Here is a 15156-nt window from a genome sequence, read left to right as displayed (position 1 = left end):
CCTTTGCTGTGACACTCATATATTTAACTCGGGTGCTTTCCATTTCTTCTGATCATCCTTGAGATGGTTCTACACCTTCATTTGAGTCCAGCTGTGTTTGATTATACTGATTGGACTTGATTAGGAAAGCCACACACCTGTCTATATAAGACCTTCCAGATCACAATGCATGTCAGAGCAAATGAGAATCATGAGGTCAAAGGAACTGCCTGAAGAGCTCAGAGACAAATTTGTGGCAAGGCACAGATCTGGCCAAGGTTACAAAAAGATTTCTGCTGCACTTAAGGTTCCTAAGAGCACAGTGGCCTCCATAATCCTCAAATGGAAGACGTTTGGGACGACCAGAACCCTTCCTAGAGCTGGCCGTCCGGCCAAACTGAGCTATCGGGGCAGAAGAGCCTTGGTGAGAGAGGTAAAGAAGAACCCAAAGATCACTGTGGCTGAGCTCCAGAGATGCAGTCAGGAGATGGGAGAAAGTTGTAGAAAGTCAACCATCACTGCAGCCCTGCACCAGTCGGGGCTTTATGGCAGAGTGGCCCGACGGAAGCCTCTCCTCAGTGTAAGACACATGAAAGCCTGCATGGAGTTTGCTAAAAAACACCTGAAGGACTCCAAGATGGTGAGAAATAAGATTCTCTGGTCTGATGAGACCAAAATAGAACTTTTTGGCCTTAATTCTAAGCAGTATGTGTGGAGAAAACCAGGCACTGCTCATCACCTGTCCAATACAGTCCCAACAGTCAAGCATGGTGGTGGCAGCATCATGCTGTGGGGGTGTTTTTCAGCTGCAGGGACAGGACGACTGGTTGCAATCGAGGGAAAGATGAATGCGGCCAAGTACAGGGATATCCTGGACAAAAACCTTCTCCAGAGTGCTCTGGACCTCAGACTGGGCCGAAGGTTTACCTTCCAACAAGACAATGACCCTAAGCACACAGCTAAAATAACGAAGGAGTGGCTTCACAACAACTCCGTGACTGTTCTTGAATGGCCCAGCCAGAGCCCTGACTTAAACCCAATTGAGCATCTCTGGAGAGACCTAAAAATGGCTGTCCACCAACGTTTACCATCCAACCTGACAGAACTGGAGAGGATCTGCAAGGAGGAATGGCAGAGGATCCCCAAATCCAGGTGTGAAAGACTTGTTGCATCTTTCCCAAAAAGACTCCTGGCTGTATTAGATCAAAAGGGGGCTTCTACTAAATACTGAGCAAAGGGTCTGAATACTTAGGACCATGTGATATTTCAGTTTTTCTTTTTTAATAAATCTGCAACAATGTCAACAATTTTGTGTTTTCTGTCAGTATGGGGTGCTATGTGTACATTCATGAGGAAGAAGAATGAACCTAAATGATTTTAGCAAATGGCTGCAATATAACAAAGAGTGAAAAACTTAAGGGGGTCTGAATACTTTCCGTACCCACTGTATATATTTCATTTATTTATTGGTACATGTGTTCTAGGACAGTGACCAGGCCCACAATACTTTTGCTTGACGATCCCTAGCCTATTAGCCTGAAAATTGAGAGAATTGAGGATTTGCATTAAAGTTCACATATTGTGGATACTTGGATGTGTTCACCAAAACCCAATCAAACTAAATTAAATAATAAAATGCGACTGATGTATGACATGTCACAACAGCACAATGATAATTTAATTCTGACAAGTGTCTTTCTATGACAGAGGGCCTCCAGAGAAATTCACATTCGTAACTGTTAAGTGGTGATGAGCCGGCTAAACTTGGCACATACAGGGTGCTAATTTTGCCGACAGGGAGCTGTGGGGTTTAATTAGCTACTAGCCTTCAGAGATAAATACAGGTGTCTCCAGAAACAGGAACACACATAGAATAGCTGATAATAAAATACAGAGAACGAAATAGCGTAAGTAGACAACATCTATACAATGTTTTTGGTATATTAATCTATGTTTCATTTATTATAATACTTATGGTGAGTTATATTTTTTAACCAAGGTGAACATATAGAACACAAAAAAAACATTCAGCATGTGATTTATAACATAATGTTGTTTTATTTTTTGTTTCGACTGAATATACAACACAAAAAATACATCTGTTTTTGAAACATATTGCTCTTTTTTATTTTATTTCTAAGATTCTTTGACAAAATAGTATGGCTAAAACTGGCTAGGGTTGAGAATTTTGTTTCTCATAGGAAAAAAATATTAGCTTGCATTGTTTAGAATGTATTTTGATTGTGTACACATATATGAACACCTCATCGCAGTGCTGTATCTTGGCCTAGGCCAACAAGGCCCAGGCCTAGGGCGGCACTTTGCAGGGGGGCAGCAAAAAAGCTGCACCCTGCACAAAAAGAAACAGCCTCCTCCCGGGTTCCGCACGAAAAGGGTCTCCGTCGGCGTTCGCTACACTTTTAATATAGTGCCAGTCTTATGGGGTGAATTGGGCCAGAGGGCAGAGTCCAGGAGGCAAATCAGTCTGGCAACCCCATAAAGCGGTCAGTGACGAGGCTGCACTGATAAGGCTGCACAGATGGGCACTGATGAGGCTGAACGTATGGGAACTGATGAGGCTACGCTGATGGGCACTGATAGACTTGTGGTCTGTGGTTCACAAATGACAGGGCGGGTTGTAAACAGTAAAGGGCGTGGTGTTTACAGGAAGGGGTGGGCCATATATAAATTAGGGGGGTGCACAAGTTTAGTCAGGCCTAGGGCAGCACAAAACCTAAATACACCACTGCTTCATCGTCACATCGACACTATAAAAAAAAAAAAAAGTGGACTTCCCTTCAAATGATTAAGTTATGTTTTTTCTAGTGACGGGTGCTGTTAATGCTACAGTATATTTTAGACAATTTTACCCTTACAACCATGTGGTAACAGTTTGGGGGAAGGTCCTTTTTTGTTCCAGCAGACAGCTCCATAAAGACATGGTGTGATGAGTTTGGTGTGGTGGAACTCGAACAGAGCCCTGACCTCAACCCTATTGAACACATTTGATATGAACTAGAATGCCAGGTCTTATCATTCAGTATTAGTACTTGATTTCACAAATGCTAATTTTTGCCAGAACCAGAAAAAATTCCACCCTCCAAGTTTTTGTAGAATTCATTTCAGGAGGAAGAGTGGAGGCTCCTATGCTATAGCTACAAAGGAAAGCCAACTCTATAATAATGGCCATGGTTATGGAATAGAACGTCCAACAAGCTCACATAAGGGTGATGATCAGGTGTCAATGTCAACACACTTTTTGCCACGGAGGGTTAATTTACTAAAATTGGCCATTGCAAAATCTGGTGTAGCTCTGAGTGTAAATTTGCTGTCCCCTCAAAATAACACACAGCCATTAATGTCTAAACCACTGGCAACAAAAGTGAGTGCACCCCTAAGTGAAAATGTCCAAATTGGGCCCAAAGTGTAAATATTATGATAATTGAATTCTGACAAGTGTCTTTCTATGACAGAGGGCCTCCAGAGAAATTCACATTCGTAACTGTTAAGTGGTGATGAGCCGGCTAAACTTGGCACATACAGGGTGCTAATTTTGCCGACAGGGAGCTGTGGGGTTTAATTAGCTACTAGCCTTCAGAGATAAATACAGGTGTCTCCAGAAACAGGAACACACATAGAAAAGGTGATAATAAAATACAGAGAACGAAATAGCGTAAGTAGACGACATCTATACAATGTTTTTGGTATATTAATCTGTGTTTCATTTATTATACCGTATATACTCGAGTATAAGCCAACCCGAGTATAAGCCGAGGCCCCTACTTTTAAGACAAAAAGATGGGAAAAATCATTGACTCGAGTATAAGCCTAGGGTGAGAATGCAGGGTGGCGGGCATGGTACAGGAGAATGCAGGGTGACTGGCATGGTGCAGGAGAATGCAGGGTACTTTCATGGTACAGGAGAATGCAGGGTACTGGCATGGTACAGGAGAATGCAGGGTACTGGCATGGTGCAGGAGAATGCAGGGTACTGGCATGGTGCAGTAGAAAGCAGGGTACTGGCATGGTACAGGAGAATGCAGGGTACTGGCATGGTACAGGAGAATGCAGGGTACTGGCATGGTGCAGTAGAAAGCAGGGTACTGGCATGGTACAGGAGAATGCAGGGTACTGGCATGGTGCAGGAGAATGCAGGGTACTGGCATGGTGCAGGAGAATGCAGGGTACTGGCATGGTGCAGTAGAAAGCAGGGTACTGGCATGGTACAGGAGAATGCAGGGTACTGGCATGGTACAGGAGAATGCAGGGTACTGGCATGGTGCAGTAGAAAGCAGGGTACTGGCATGGTACAGGAGAATGCAGGGTACTGGCATGGTGCAGGAGAATGCAGGGTACTGGCATGGTGCAGGAGAATGCAGGGTACTGGCATTGTGCAAGAGAATGCAGGGTGACTGACATGGTACAGGAGAATGCAGGGTACTGGCATGGTACAGGAGAATGCAGGGTACTGGCATGGTACAGGAGAATGCAGGGTACTGGCATGGTACAAGAGGATCCGGGGTTGTGGGCATACTACAGGAGATGCAGTGCTGTGGGCATGGTACAGGTGGACCATGCCCGCAGCACTGCATCCCTTGTAGTGTGCCCGCAGCCCTGCATAATGGCAGGTAGTGAAGCTGTTTCACTTACCTGTTCCAGAGGCACCTTCATTTTAAAAATGGCGCCGCCCGGCGCCGACACGTCATTGCACACGCGCCGCCGCCGCTCGTATACTTTCAGCTATTCCCGGCCTCTCCCGAGCGGCGGCCGGGCGTGCGCGGTGACATGTATGCGACGGGCGGCGCCATTTTTAAAGCTTAAGCCCGTCGGAGCGGCCAGGGACTTTTTTCTTTTTCCTTGACTGTATAAGCCGAGGAGGAGGACAAAAAAATGTGCTGAAAAACTCGGCTTATACTCGAGTATATACGGTAATACTTATGGTCAGTTATATTTTTAAACCAAGGTGCACCCCTAAGTGAAAATGTCCAAATTGGGCCCAAAGTGTAAATATTATGTGTGACCACCATTATTTTCCAGCACTGCTTTAACCCTCTTGGGCATGGAGTTGGAGATGTTGGAATACTGCCCTGCGGCCAAGTCTCTGTAGGGAGGGGATCATGCTCTGCTTAAGTATGTCACAGTACATGTTGGCATTCATGGTTCCCTCAATGAACTGTAGCTCCCCAGTGCCAGCAGCACTCATGCAGCCCCAGACCATGACACTATCACCACCATGCTTGACTGTAGGCAAGACACACTTGTTTTTGTACTCCTCACCTGGTTGCCACCACACACTTGACACCATCTGAACCAAATCATTTTATCTTGGTCTCATCCTACCACAGGACATAGTTCCAGTAATCCATGTCCTTTGTCTGCTTGTCTTCAGCAAACTGTTTGCGGGCTTTCTTGTGCATCATCTTTAGAAGAGGCTTCCTTCTGGGAGGACAGGCATGCAGACCAATTTGATGCAGTGTGCGGCGTATGGTCTGAGCACTGACAGGCTGACCCCCCCACCCCTTCAACCTCTGCAGCAATGCTGGCAGCACTCTCATGTCTATTTCCCAAAGATAACCTCTTGATATGATGCTGAGCACGTGCGCTCACCTTCTTTAGTCGACCATGGCGAGACTACTTTACATTGTAGCAAAGTGTAATTTCTTCAGTGTTGTCGTATGAACATTGAACAGATATAATAACATTTTGCAAAAATGTTAGATACTGTGTATACTGTATATATATATATATACACTATATTACCAAATATATGCTTGCCTTTACACACACATGAACTTTGGTGGCATCCCAGTCTTAGTCCTTAGGTTTCAATATTGAGTTGGCCCACCCTTTGAAGCTATAACAACTCTTCTGGGAAGGCTGGTCACAAGGTTTGGGAAAGTGTTTATGGGAATGTTTGACCATTCTTCCAGGTGTTCAGTTGCATTGGGGTCAGGACTAGACATGTGCAATTAGGTTCGGAACAAATTGAAATTTGGCCAAATTTTGCATCTTTCAAACACTTGGATGCATCCGAACATCCGAATAAAAAAGTAATGAATTTTAACTAATATGAAAGAAATTATAATGAAAATAACACATTTATTTAGCATGATTTATTAATTTGTTAAAGGTCTAACAAAACAGCATGTTGACTCGGAGTAAATTTTACAGCCCAGTCAGCTAATTAATTTTGTGCTGGAGGTTGAATTACTAATACTAGCAAAGTGGATTCCTGAGAACTGAGTGAGAAGGGTGTTGTATTTGAGCAGAGGAGAAAAGTTTTAGGAAGCAGCAGAAGAGATATTGTCATTGTGTGGGTGTGTGTGTGTTAATGGATTCAATAAACAAACGACTTTCAGAATTAGGATTCGTTATCACAAATATATATAATTAAATAAATAAATAACAAAGTATCCAAAAACGAAACAATAAAACAAATCGATTTGTTATAATGAATATCTATACTATACAGAAAGAACAAATTATCCGAAAACAAATAGTGTAACATAACGAAAATAACAAAACGAAATTATGTATTTTACAAATTAAAACGAATCGAAATAAAACAAAATTTTCTGCCATGCACAAAATTAGTCATGACTCTGTGCAGGCCAGTCAAGTTCCTCCACCCCAAACTCGCTCATCAATGTCTTTATGGACCTTGCTGTGTGCACTGGTCCAAATCATTTGGTGGAGGGGGGGGGGGGGGGGGATGGTGTGGGGTTGTTTTTCAGGGGTTGGGCTCAGCCCTTTAGTTCCAGTGAAGGGAACTCCTAAGGAGTCAACATACCAAGACATTTTAGACAATTTCATGCTCCAACTTTGTTGGAACAGTTTGGGGATGGCCCCTTCCCATTCCAACATGATTGCACACCAGTGCACAAACGAGATCAATAAGGACACGGATGAATGAATTTGGGGTGGAGGAACTTGACTGGCCTGCACAGAGTCCTGAAAAAATACCTTTGGGATGAATTGGAGCGGATACTACGAACCAGGCCTTCTTGTCCACATCAGTGCCTGACCTCACAAATGCGCTTCTGGAAGAATGGTCAAACATTCCCATAGACACACTCCTAAACCTTGTGGACAGCCTTCCCAGAAGAGTTGAAGCTGTTATAGCTGCAAAGGGTGGGACAACGCAATATTGAACCCTACGGACTAAGCTTAAGAGGCCTTTAAAGTTCATGTGCATGTAAAGGCAGGCGTCCCAATACTTTTGATAATATATTATATATATATATATATATATATATATATATATATATATATATATATATATGTTTTGATCGTTGTGTTTATGTTAAACACGCTTTAAAAAATGTTGTCTACAATTTTTATTTTTGACTCACATTAAAAATATGTTTGACTCATTAAGGTAGCCATCTGAATACATGCCTATTTTGAACATATTGTTAGTTAATTCTTATTGTTGTGTCTCATGGCCCTTTAAGAGGTTTCTGTTGCCAGGAGGTAGGCCAGGGGTTTCTGATCTTGTGACGACCATGATTGGCTGTCACAGTGGTCACATGAGCTTTCCGTTAGCCGCTAGTAACTGTGCCAGGGGTGCACAGGATGCGCGCTCTTAGCACAGTTCTAGTTACAATTCGGGTATACATATATGAGGCCACTTGGCATTAAGGCCCACATGCCCAGAGGCCGTATATATGCGTTCAGCTGGTGTGAAGAGGTTAAGTTCTTCCCAGCACAAATTCAGAGGTTACCACAAATGTGTTCCACCTTTGGGTTGCTTTTCGTTCACCTTTTTTGTCAGGCTGACCCTAAACCAGCTCAATGTAATTTTTTTGCCTAGAGCCTCAGCTGGCCATTCCATGATTTTAGGCCCATAATCTTTTTCCTTTCTTCTGAAATAATCTTGACATAGTCTGGAGGTATATTTTGGGTCATTTTCTTTCTTTCTATAGGAGGAAAGTCTCGCCAACTAGGCATTGATGAAAGTGTATTGGGTGGCACTGCAAAATTCTGCAGTAGGTTTCTTTATTCAGAGTGCCAGACCTTCTGTGCAAGCTGATTACTTTGGATCCAATAAAAGAGCTCAAGACCATTATGCATCTTTCTCCATGTTTGGAGTGAAGAACCAACATTTTGTCAGCAACAAAAAACCTTGTGTAATGAACTAAAGTTTTACTAGGGAGATTTAAATGATCAGCAGAATATTTATTATATCTTGGCCAATCCCTGGAAGGGGGGATCCAGAAGGTGGCCGGGGAGGTGATAAATTGTCAGGAGGCCTGAGCAGATTGTTCTTTCTTCATCAAGGAGGATTTCAGTACTTCTTGGGCTGTTGCCCCTAAGAGAAGTATTGCTAAGACAAGAGACTACTATCTGGGCCTTAAGCAGTTGCTGTGCTAGGGCCTGAGGAGGTCAACTGAAAAAGGGGAGACCTGCTGAAATACTCTGTTTCAGAGTCCAGGTCTGAAGGAGGACTTTGCCATTTCCGTCATTAAAGATCTCCCCATCAAGATAGATAGGCAGACAGCTCCTGGGACACTGAAAGTAAAGACCTGGTAGTTGTGTAGAAAGTGAGAGGGAACCAATTGCTAATGGCTGCTGCATGGTCTACAGCTGTGAGGTCTCAGATATGTCGACCATCCACAGATAGCTCCAGAGAAGCTGCTACTAAGAGACTAGAGAGAAGCTTGCGCTTTTGCTTTTGTTGCTGATTGTTTTGGAGTATCAAATGACCCCCAAACCCCTCTCCTGTTAAAGCGCTTCAGCAATAAATACTAAAAAGACATCCCCTAGACTCAGTTTTCATTGTCGATGTGCTAGTGTGATTGGTGGCCTCTGTACTATGTTAGGAGAACCTGTCTGTTTTTCATGGCCCCTTTGGGGGTGAGCGCTACACTTACTTCCACCACTGGTTCAGCTGTGCTTGAAGCTATTTACCTGTGAGACACCTTTCATGCAAACTGTTGACTTAGCTTTTGATCTTCAGATTCTGCCACATGTTACTATTATGGCTCGTCTCCACTGAGTTTTCTGGTACGGTTCGGTTCGGTACGGTACGCAATTTTTGCCGATTCCATTGTGAATGGTACCCTAATTCCGAACCGTACCGTACCAATTTTTTGGGACCCTTTCATTGGGGTACCAAGCACATTATAACCGTATCAACAGGGTGGAGCTACACTCTGCAGAACTTTGGTTGACAGAGAATCGTCACTTCCGTGGGCGGCATTCATAATGTGTTTACGGAAGCAACAGAAATGTCGGTGCGCAGGGAAACTTGGTCGACACAGGAGGTGCAGATTTTCCTGGGTATCATCAGCGAGGAAAGGGTGCAAAAAAAAACTTGATGGAATGGTGAGAAACGAGAAGGTGTTCCAGCATGTTTCTGAGAGAATGGCTGAAGAGGGGTTCCAGCAGATGCCAGAGCAGTGCCGCATTAAATGCAAGAAGCTACGGAGCGAATACCGTAATGTGAAAGACCACAACAGCCGGAGTGGCGTAAACAGAAAGACCTGGAAATGGTTTGATATGTTGGACACTATCTATGGACACAGACCCGCCAATTTGGGAAGAGGGGGTGGCATGGATACGGCCACCTCTCTGCTGGAGTCAATAATGGAGTCTGCCGGTATGTTCATAGCTGTATGTATAGTATGGTATGTCTTGAACCTATTGTTACAGTGTACTTACCTGACTTGTAACATTTCAGTTGAGGATCCTATCAGTCAGGATGAAACCACAGAGGGACTGTTCACCTTTGAGAACTCACCTGCAACTTCGAGTTCAACTGCAAGTTCGAGTTCAACTGCATATACAGCGAACCTGTGTAATTAATATGTGTCCTGGATTAAAGGGATGAGGTTGAAACCCTAGTCCCACCCCACCTACCCGATCCAGCCAGGAAGCCGACACTGCACTCCGATAATCACAGGCATTGAGACATTTCCTAGTCCATAGCTGTTTAGACCAGGAAATGACTCAATGCCTGTGATTTGCGGTGTGAAGTGCCAGCTTCCTGGCAGGATCGGGCAGGTGGGTTGGGACGAGGATCTCATCTCTACCAAACATCCTCTGAAGAGCAGTCTGATGCAGATTGCTTTTCAGAGCTTAACTTAAGTGTACAAATGCCCTTAGAGTTTCCACTGGTTTCAAAATGCTTTTTGATGGTGTAAGAATCTGTACTCACTGACACCTTGGCTTTCTTTGCAATTTCTCTAAAGCAGACCTAAATGTAATTTTTTTTTTCTCTTTTGGGCAACCTAATGTTTTTTCTTTATTATCTTTTAAACTTTTGTACCCCTTTTAGGTTATTCATTGGATTTGAATAGATTAAATATCAATAAAAGCTGGAAAATGGTGGTGTTTTAAAGCAGTTGACCAGCAGTGAAGCAAAGTTTTGAGGCACCACACATAGTTCTCTTCAATGAAGATCTATGTAGAGCAACAAGGTGAGTTCCAGTGTCCAGTGTAAATACACAATGAAGAAGCAATGGGGTTGTAGCACAGTGAGGTTTCTTTACTGCATAGAATGTGCTTATTTATGGATAATATTTCACAGAGGTGTTTAGGTTACTAATGGCGGCTATGCAGGCTTCGATAAACAATCCAATTTCTTTTCTGATCGATCTCTTCCAATACGTATAATGTAAGGTAATGCATTTGGGCGTCAGAAACAAGAAATCAAGCTACTCGCTAGGGGGGGAAACCTCTGGGTGAACCTAAGATGGAAAAGGACCTGGAGGTACTAGTGGACAATAAGGATGATCGAACTTTTGAAAAGTTTGGTTCGGCCAGAACATCCGAACTTCCCGAAAGTTCGGCCCGGATTTCAGAACCCCATTGAAATCAATGGGACCCGAACTTCGGTAATCAAAAAACACCATTTTTTAAGCCCCAAAACCCAATAAATGCCCCTAAAAAGTGCCTAGGGTTCTGGGTCATGCCCCATTAACTATTAATCACACAAAAAAAGTTCTTAAAAATTGTCATTTTTGATAAAAAAGCCAATTATTGAAAAAATTAAAAAAAAAAGAGAGATTTTTTGATTTTGACTTTGGATTTAGTATCTGGGGGGTCTAAAAGGTGTGCATGTGAAGTTTCAGCTCTGTAGCATGTCCAGAACCATGAAAAAAAAAAGATAATTTTTTCAGTAGAACAGGGATGTGGGTCGGGACCCTCCTTTAACTTTAACACCTATATGATCTTTTTTTCTGGTTCTGGACATGCTACAGAGCGGAAACTTCACAGGTACACGTTTTAGACCCCCAGACACAAAATCACACAAAAAAAAGTTCTTAAAAATTGTCATTTTTTATAAAAAAGCCAATTATTGAAAAATTAAAAAAAAAAAAAAAAAAAAAAAAAGATGATCTTTGGATTTGGTATCTGGGGGGTCTAAAAGGTGTGCATGTGAAGTTTCAGCTCTGTAGCATGTCCAGAACCATAAAAAAAAAAGATTGTTTGTATTCGAAAACTTTCAGATCTGATTTTTCACCAATATGGCTTCTCTGCTGTAACACCTTGCCGGTTTCAAAGCAGGCATTTTTTTGGGTTCTTTGCAGTCAGGAAAAACATCTGAACTTGTGTATAGTGGTACTGTGCACAAGTTCAGATGTTTTGCCTGCCTCCAAAACCCCCAAAAAATGCCAGCAAAAACACACCTGGGCATTTTTTTTTGACGCTAGCGTTTTTTTGGCATTTTTTGGGGTTCTTTTGAGGCAGGCAAAACATCTGAACTTGTGTATAGTGGTATATATACACACATACATATATTTATATACACACCTAGACATATATAGGTGTGATAGTAGCAGAAATATATTACTGTAAATGATCTCATTAGCGCAAGCATTTATTTCTGCTACTATCACACCTATATATGTCTAGGGGTATATATTCAGACATATATGTCTATATATACCCCCCAATACACATGTTCAGATGTCATGTCTGACATCAAATATGTCCTCAAAAAAGCACTGGCAGTGGCAGCCCCTGCAGCATAAAAAATGCTTGCTGGTGAGAAGCCATATTCCAGTTCCGAAGCTATTCAGAGAAATGATCATTTCTCTATAGCGGTCACCCTGCTATGGAAGGGTTTTGTCACCCTGCCATAGCAGTCACTGCCAGTTAACCCTACACTACACTATGGTCCCCTTACACTTAACACTTTCCCTACAGAAACTAAATTTTTGAAGCTAACTTAAGTGTAAAGGAGCACTCTAACTACACTAGATATCCCTTTCCTCACACTAATAAATGCTAAATGACACTTTTAAAGTAAAATTAACAGAACTGCTTCCACTCTCTTCCATGTCCATTATAACAATGCTAGGAATATGGCGGGGGCGATCTTATATACTGGGGGGCGTATTCACTAATGATTGGTCTAGGGACCCCCTAGTCACTCCAATCACATTCCTAGCATTCTCCTGCCCCCTCAATGGGCTTTTGCTAATGGTTCTGGTCCTATCACGGGCTTTTAAAGCCCATTTCCTGAAGCATTGCATTTTGGGCGGTTCTGGTTGCCGAATTCCGAACTTTTTGGGCAAAAAGTTCTAAATTCGGCCGAACCTCGAACACCCAATGTTCGGGCCGAACCGATGGTGGACCCGAACCGTTCGATCATCCCTAGTGGACAACAGGCTTGGCAGTGGCATGCAATGCCAAGCCGCTGCAAGCAAAGCCAACAGAATACTGGGATGCATAAAAAAGGGGATTCACTCCAGAAATAAAGAGATTATTCTCCCACTCTACAAGACTCTGGTCCGGCCACATCTGGAGTATGCTGTCCAGTTCTGGGCACCGGTCCTCAGAAAGGATGTGCTGGAACTGGAGAGAGTCCAGAGAGGGTCAACAATAATAATTAGGGGAATGAAGGACATCAGCTATTAGGAAAGACTACAAGCACTGAACTTATTCTCTCTGGAGAAGAGACGATTGAGGGGGGATATGATATAAATGTACATATACTGTACTGGTGACCCTAGCATAAGGAACAAACTTTTCAGAGAAAGGATGTTGAATTCTCTTCCACAAGCAGTGGTATCAGTGGGGAGCATCGATAGTTTCAAAAAACTATTAGATGGGCACCTTAAAGACCACAACATACAGGGGTATAAAATGTACGGTTAACAGCAAACACACACACACATCATAGGTTGAACTGCATGGACTGATGTCTTTTTTCGACCTCACAAACTATGTAACTATGTATATTTGATCAATAGTTGACAACACGTTCGATCAATGTGCCACACACAGGGGACGTGGATATCAATCAATAGTTATGATATGATCATAACTTATGATCATAAATGATCAATCACATCACATGATTGATCAAAATACGATTGAAGAAAACTCTTCTACTGCTTATAAAGATAAAGTCTTCACTAATGTCCTCATTATACTTACTTGCACAAAAGTGTCCTGGTATGACCAAATCTCTGGGCTTCTCATTGGGCAGAGCTTCAACACTTCAGTCGGTGGTTGGGGGGGTGGTTATAAAAACAGGCAACTGGGCTCCAGTTTTGCTGTGCCCGGCCATTCAGCTGAATTGTAAGGGCTTGTTCACATGTGCTGCTCCTCTGAAATGTGCTCGGTTTGCTTTTCAGAGGTGTTTGACAGGTGGTGAGGAGGTGTTACATATCACCTCCTGACTACCTGATTTAACCTATGGACCCCGTGTTGCACGCTGTTGTAGGGCGCTTGCAGAGCAGCCCCATTCAAAGTTCACATGCCACAACTGCGATGCTTGGCTTTGGCCATTGTATTTAACTCGGGGTGCAGAGTTTGATGAGTGGCACCACTTGTCAAACTGCCCATGCATGTAATTGTGGAGCAGTAGTGTGGCATCAAATCAGGCAGTGAGGAGGTGATTTAACACCTTCCCACCGCCTGTAAAATTTCCTTTGAAAAGTTATCAGAACATGGATTACTCTTCAGAGGGCACAGGGCTTTGACCTCCTGGCCCCAGAAATAAGTTGAGGTCAGGGAGACACAATACCAGACGAATGTTGAAGTGTGTGCTGAGCTGTTTGCCTGAGTACACCCTATCAAACCCATCAGTTTGGAGGATGCCTGATTGCCGGGTCCTGTTTTATCATCCATGTTTCCTAGGCCCTAATGAAGACTTTACAGCAAAGATTTACGAGCACTCAAATGAACACAAGACTGCAAGATCTAATATACTTTAATAGCAACACTGTGCCATGTTTGCAATTTATGTAACCCATAGATTAGTGTTTCTCAACTACGGTCCTCAAGGCACACTAACAGGCCAGATTTTAAGTATTACTTTGGGGAGATGCAGACTAGAATACTGCAATCACTGAGCAGCAAATGCTATCCCCTGTGATGTATTTTAAGTATTAAATAGGAATACATAGTGCTCAAAAATGTTGGGACTTTGTATGAGGTGCGCCCAGTATATAATGGTAAGGAAACCTGTGCTGGTAAGCACAAAGAAAGTAGATAAATTAAGATAATGCGTTTATTAACAGATCCGTAGCGGGTAACAACAGTATATCTGATTGGAAAACACATATGAAGAAAATTAATGAATTATATAATGAAACAATACATGATACAATACATGATAATCGAAGTATTGAGATGATAATCCAGTACATAAAAATTAATAATAATAATAATAAAATAGCATTTTTGATGTATATGTATAATGTAGATAATTTTCGGAAACAGATGATGGAGTGTATAATAGAGCTTGCAATTGTGGGTTGCCTTCTAATGCTCAACGCGTTTCGTGAAATAAATTCACTTCATCAGGAGCAGGCTTGGTCCCAATATCTGGAAGGGATATATACAGAGGTAATACTGTGTCCAAAAACAAGGGGGGGGAAAGTAACTGAGAGAAAATTTACAATTGAGTGTTAGCTGTCAGTGAGGCTGCAAGCCGTCCAGTAATAGGTCCAGATGGGAACTGAGGGAGCAAAACCCATGCCCAGGCTGGAGCACAAGGCCCATGTAGGGGTATGAGGGTCTTCATAGAGGTCTGAGAGAATTTGGTTGGTAGGCAGTTAGAGCTCTATAAAGATATATATAGGTAATATATATCAAAGGTTATGACTGTAAAATAACCATAAGTGATAAAAAGAAATAAGATAGGACCCAAAATGTGATGTATTTTAGTTTTCTTGCAAACCTGGCCTGTTAGTGTGCCCTGAGGACCAGAGTTGAGAA

Source organism: Pelophylax lessonae, assembly GCF_965119305.1.
Source record: "Pelophylax lessonae genome assembly, chromosome: 4".
Taxonomy (NCBI): Eukaryota; Metazoa; Chordata; class Amphibia; order Anura; family Ranidae; genus Pelophylax; species Pelophylax lessonae.
The sequence above is the reverse complement of the archived record's forward strand: the minus strand, read 5'-3'. Positions refer to the sequence as shown.